Raw genomic sequence first — 6,000 nt, 5'->3', positions numbered from 1 at the left:
CAATTTTTGCTCTATATTTAGATGTGTACAAGTTTATAATTGTTTTATCTTCAAAGTGAAATGACTTTTATGGTTATATAGTAACCTGAATTATTTATATAGTAATTTCTTCTGAATTCATAGTTAACATAGCTATTATTTTTTTGATAGAATATCTCTTCTCCATTCATTGATTTTCCTGAATTCTTATGTGTCATTAAACAATTTTTGCTTGATATTTAAAAATATGATTGAGGAGCACCTGTATATCATTCTAGGTTGACAATTATTTGTCTTAGCTCATGGAAGATACTCTTCTGCTATCTTCTGTCTTCATATCTGTTAATGAGAAGTCAGCAATCTGCTGAACTGCCATACTTTTTGGGTGATTACTCTTTACCTTCTAGCTGTTTTTAAGATGAAATGTTTTGCTATGTAGCTCTGCAGTTTTACCACAATGTGTTGAAGTGGTGTGCTGGGGATACACTGGGATTCCAAGATCTGATGTCTGAAAAATTCTTAGTCATTACCTTTATTACCTTTCTCCCATTCTATTAGCTGCTTCTTATATCTCAATTGGACATATATTAGACATTTTCATCATGTTCTGCGTCTCTCTTGACTTTTATTGCATCATATATTCCATTTCCTTCTCTGTATGCTGTACTTGGGGCCACTTATTCAGATATATTCTAGTTTATTAATTCTGTCTGGCTTTGTTTAATGCACCCACTGAATTTTTAATTTTAAAAAAATTTTAAAGTTCTTAATTTTTTCTTTCATATCTGCTTAGTCTTTTTATTATGTCATATTTCCTGCTTATATTCCGGAGTTTTATTTCTTTAAACATGTTAAGTATCTTTAATATTCTACATTCTACCTTTGGTATTTTTAAATCTTTTGTTTCTCTTTGTTCTAATGGTATTTTGTTTCTCTGTGTATTTTTAATTTTCACTGTGAGCTGCTTATTTTGTTCGAAAAAAATTTTTGGCAGGTTTACTTTAAGGTCCAAAAAACAGAACCAAATGAGACCATTTCAAATTGAATTATCTCCTTGAATATAAAAAATAGTGAAAGAGATTAAAGGGGAAAGGAAAGAAAATGAGTGGGAAATATCAGAGAGGGAGACAGAACATGAGAGACTCCTAACTCTGGGAATTGAACAAGGGGTAGTGGAAGGGGAGGTGGTGGTTGGGGGGGTGGTTCGGGTGACTGGGTGATGGGTACTGAGGGGAGCACTTGACGGAATGAGCACTGGTATTATGCTAGATGTTGGCAAATCAAACTCCAATAAAAATATACAAAAAAATAAAATTATCTACTTGAGATTTTTTTCTTTTAAAATAAGAGGTAGTTTGACTTTGAGTCACAAACCCATCTGAAGCCAGCTTATGATTACATCTCAAGGGAAGATTCTTTTTCTTTCCATTCTACTTAGTGACAAAATGAAACATGTATTTATTTGTTCCCTTGTTTGTGCAATAGTATATCTTTTTTTTTTAAGATTTTATTTATTTATTTATTCATGGGAGACAGAGAGAGAGAGGCAGAGACACAGGCAGAGGGGGAAGCAGGCTCCCGGCAGGGAGCCTGACATGGGCCAGGATCACGTCCTGAGCCGAAGGTGGCACTAAACTTCTGAGCCACCGGGGCTGCCCAATACTATTTCTCATTCACTGTTATCCTTGAATGGATAGCCCTTTGCAGTATCCCATATTTTGGGCTCCTGTCAAAGCCAAAGCTCAAAGTCTCCAGGATTTGGTAGAAACTTTCAGGTGAGAGTAAGCTTGGTACTCATTGGCCTCTGACATTCCTTCTTTCCCTTTGTTTGGTGTTTACAGATTCCTTCCTTTATGTGGATGAGTGGTTTTATTCAAAAGATCTTTAAAAATATTTTATCCAGTGTATTAGTTGTTTTATTAAGAATTACCATTCCTAGTATCTAATCTGTCACACTACTCAAAGTAGAAGTACTGGTTTTATAAAATCAAGGTCAAACTCCCCCACTTCTCTTGGGTTTAAAATGAGATGAAAAATCCCAGGAAAGAGAAAAAGGAAGAAAGAAGTCAGTGCATTTAGTAGTTGTTAGTTTGTGACTATGTAGTTAAATGGTTGATATTGGTACCATTCCCTTCAACTCCTGGGCATGAGTTGTAACAATCTGGGGGTGAGGGAGGAGGAGAAGAGGTGTAAAAATAGTGAATGTGTTCTTAGACATGTAAGATGACTTTTCATCCTTCATTTCTTATTTATATCATATGGCAAATTGGTCATTTTCTAATATTAAAGAGAAAACTTTAGATCCTGTTTACTGTTGAACTGGGCAAGATCTTAGAGGTAATATATTTGTTATACAGGAAAATTTGAGTATTGAATTGAAAAATGATACTTTATATTCTGTGAATGCAGTGATATTAAATAACACAATGTATTAAAAATATTAATTTGTTAGGTTTAGAAATAAAATACTAACTTTAAGAAAATTAACTGTATTAATAACAGAGAGGGCTTGGAACTGAGAAAGTAGGTTTCTAAACATTTCAAATGAAAAGAGCCCTGGGTAAAGGGATGCCCTTGGAGAGTCACTCAGAGATAGAGATCAGGGTTTCCAATCTTGGAAGACAATAGCAGAAAGCACCACGTTTAAACCAGCTGGTCTGTAGTTAATTTAAGGTGGAGTAAAAAATCATCTGAGACAAGAGGACAGAATTTTTTTAAGGCAGATGAAAGGTCACAAGAGCGTGAATCCTGGTGTCAATGAAACTGAGATGGGAGACTCCATGAAGACAGGGCTATGAACCAGATTTCAGGTGGGTCAGGACACTGACAAGGAGCAGTGCAGAATTGCAGTGGTAATGGGTGTGGACAGTATGTGCTGCAAAGCCTGAATTGATGGGTGGGGATAATGAGAAGTTTCAAAACTGATACTTGGGGCCATGATATATGATTCTTCAACTCTGGGTGCACTAGGATGAGAGCTGAATTCAGTGTGGAAAAATTCAGAAGGGGTATCTTCATGGGAGAGTCAAGAGGAAATCTATTAGAAGTTTTTGTTTACCCTTCTGTTAAATGCTTAAATCTTTGCCCATTTTCCTATATTATGGAAAGGGCACACTGGTGCGGAATGAGGCTAGAGTAGTAAAAGGAAAATGGAAAAACAAAGTTGGTAGTCACAGACGGAGAGGTAGAAGCAGCAGTGATGGGGTATATAGAAGGCCTTCCAGAGAGAATTTTTTTTTTAAATTTTTATTTATTTATGATAGTCACAGAGAGAGAGGGGCAGAGACACAGGCAGAGGGAGAAGCAGGCTCCATGCACCGGGAGCCCGACGTGGGCTTCGATCCCGGGTCTCCAGGATCGCGCCCTGGGCCAAAGGCAGGCGCCAAACCGCTGCGCCACCCAGAGATCCCTAGAGAGGATTTTTGAACTAAAAAGAACAAGGCAACAAACATGCAAGAGGGTTGTTTCTGTAGACCATTAGCGAAATTATTTTTCGACATAATAGGAAATGGAAAAGCATTCCTGCTGCTGTGCAAGCTGATCTAAACTAGGATTTAGGGTTGAGGTATTGTAGAACAGCCTAGGTTGGTCTGCAGTCCATTGGTCTTTCCTAAATGAGCACCACATTTGAAAGTTATTTTATATAGACAGGTAATATTAAGCTGAATGAATCCTGGTGGGCTGCTAAACAAATTTTAAGTTTCCCCGAAACCTAGGTGTTTACCTCTGGGTTTTTTCTGCTACCAGTTGAAAAACAAAACAAGGGGCACCTGGGTGGCTCAGTGGTTAAGCATCTGTCTTAGGCTCAGGTTGCGATCCTGAGGTCCTGGGATCGAATCCCAGCATCAGGCTCCCCACAGGGGGCCTGATTATCCCTCTGCCTATGTCTCTGTCTCTCTCATGAATGAATGAATGAATGAATGAATGAATAAATAAATAAAATTTTTAAAAAGAAATAAAAAACAAAACAAACCCTTGGTGGAATATATTTAGCAATAGAATAAGAAAAATACTAATGCTTACACAAATGTAAGAAATAATAAAGTAAAAGAATAAGTAAGACACTAGAAGCTTAAAGCATTTCCTATTTTTTTCCTATGTGATTGACTAGCTATATAACTTAATTTTGTCAGGTGGTAGTTAGGGAACTAATAGAAGTCATGACTTGATTTCTTACCTTGGCATCTACTTATATTTAGGTTTTTACCTTTTTAAAGGAATAATGAAGTGTGCTTTCTTTGTTCTCTTCCTTACAGTTCCACTTAAGTTTCTGAAGGAACAGAATTAGGAAATTGCATGGTGGAAAAATAAACACTAGTAAGTGGTGCTACACCCCTTTTCCCTCTACTGGCAGCACTCAAAACAGGATTGCAAAACCTCATTAGGTTTGCAAAACACTGTAAGAAAAATAAACACCTGCAGATCTTAATTTGTAAGTCCTGGGTATGCTCTCTGAAAATTTATCCTTTATGAAATACAAGGGCAGTGTTGAAACACAAAGCTAAATAGAAAGATGGCATATTATTTCTCCATCACAGAAAATAAGCCTCAGTAATATTTAAGAGAAGTAGTCCAGTAGCATAAAATTAAATACAGCAAATAGTGTCAGAGATTTTCCTGGGGTGAAGTACACAGGAAATATCATAAAGCAAAAACCTGCCTTAACACCATCAAGTACTCTTAATGAAATGTGCACTCTAATATAAACTTAACAGGTGGGTGAGGAAAGGGGAAATACAGTTGTGGATTAGCCTTGTTTTTACATTTTGTTTCTAATCTTTTCATTAAATGAAGTGGATCTCAACAGTATTGAGCCTGAAAAAATTATAATGGAAGTTACCTGCATTAAGGCCCTCAGGCTAATATTATGATGACAATACCATTAAAAAAAAGTATCATAAGAGAAAGTCACAGTTATAAAAGTTATCCTGTCATAATAATTTGGTTAGTAAAATATGTGTTTTAATAATGTTCTTCTGTGTCCTAAGACTTCAGAATAACTGAAAAAATATAATTCCTGCTAGAATAGTGAGTTGAAGCCATGGACTAATTGGCATCTAGACTGGGAGTGACCCAGAATTGCATGGTATTTGGATGGGTACTTGGCCATCGGTTTTGAGGAGTTCATATTCAGAATTCAGGTCTATCTTAAGAGGTATGATGCATTCATTTATTTTAATGATTTCTTTCTTGGGGATGTTAGAGTTTTGTGTCTGTATCTAAAAAGGCCCAGGCAGGTCCTTAACTAAGGGAGGAGAGGGCAAGAAACTAATGAGAGTCTGAGCAGGTCATGGTGGATGGAGTAGCTGGTGCTAGACCACCCCTCTCACACAAAATTAAAACTTTGGATAAAAATTAAAAATTATCTAAAGGTAACGGAGAAAAACATGCAGAAACTTGAGGAGAGTTAAGACTAGTAAGAGGAGAAATGTATTTTGAACATCTTTTTAACTTATGGCAGGATCAGTGCCATTAAGAATATATAAAATTCAAATAGAAAGTTTAAGTCATTTACTAGTTGAGGAATCAGAGGTCAAAGTGACCAAAGAACCTGGAAAGTGAGAAGGAAATCCTGAAAAGGAGTGAGCCACAGAAGGTAGTAGCCATACTGCCCAAATCTCTCAGGGATCTCTGAACTCCACATCCTTGGGGCTGACTCAAGCAGCCAAGCTAAAACAAAAAGAAGTGAATAGATATTTCAGATATTGCCCACCACTGGGGAGACAGAATTTGGAGCATTAGATCAACAAGTTAACTTCCTACTAAAAAGAAAATAAAAATTCCTCAGAACAACACAGAATGCACAATTTCTACAATGTATTGTTCACAATGTCCAAGATACGATCTAATCAGTTATATGAAGAGACATACTCAAAAGACAATCAGTGGAGATTGACCTAAGATGACCCAGATGCCGGCATCAGTAGACAAGGATTTTAAGCATATACTATTGTAACCCTGCCCTCAAAGAAAACCCTTGTAATGAATAGATAGGAAATTTCAGCAGAAATAGAAACTGTT

The sequence above is a fragment of the Vulpes lagopus genome, chromosome 4, assembly GCF_018345385.1.
Source record: "Vulpes lagopus strain Blue_001 chromosome 4, ASM1834538v1, whole genome shotgun sequence".
Taxonomy (NCBI): Eukaryota; Metazoa; Chordata; class Mammalia; order Carnivora; family Canidae; genus Vulpes; species Vulpes lagopus.
The sequence above is the reverse complement of the archived record's forward strand: the minus strand, read 5'-3'. Positions refer to the sequence as shown.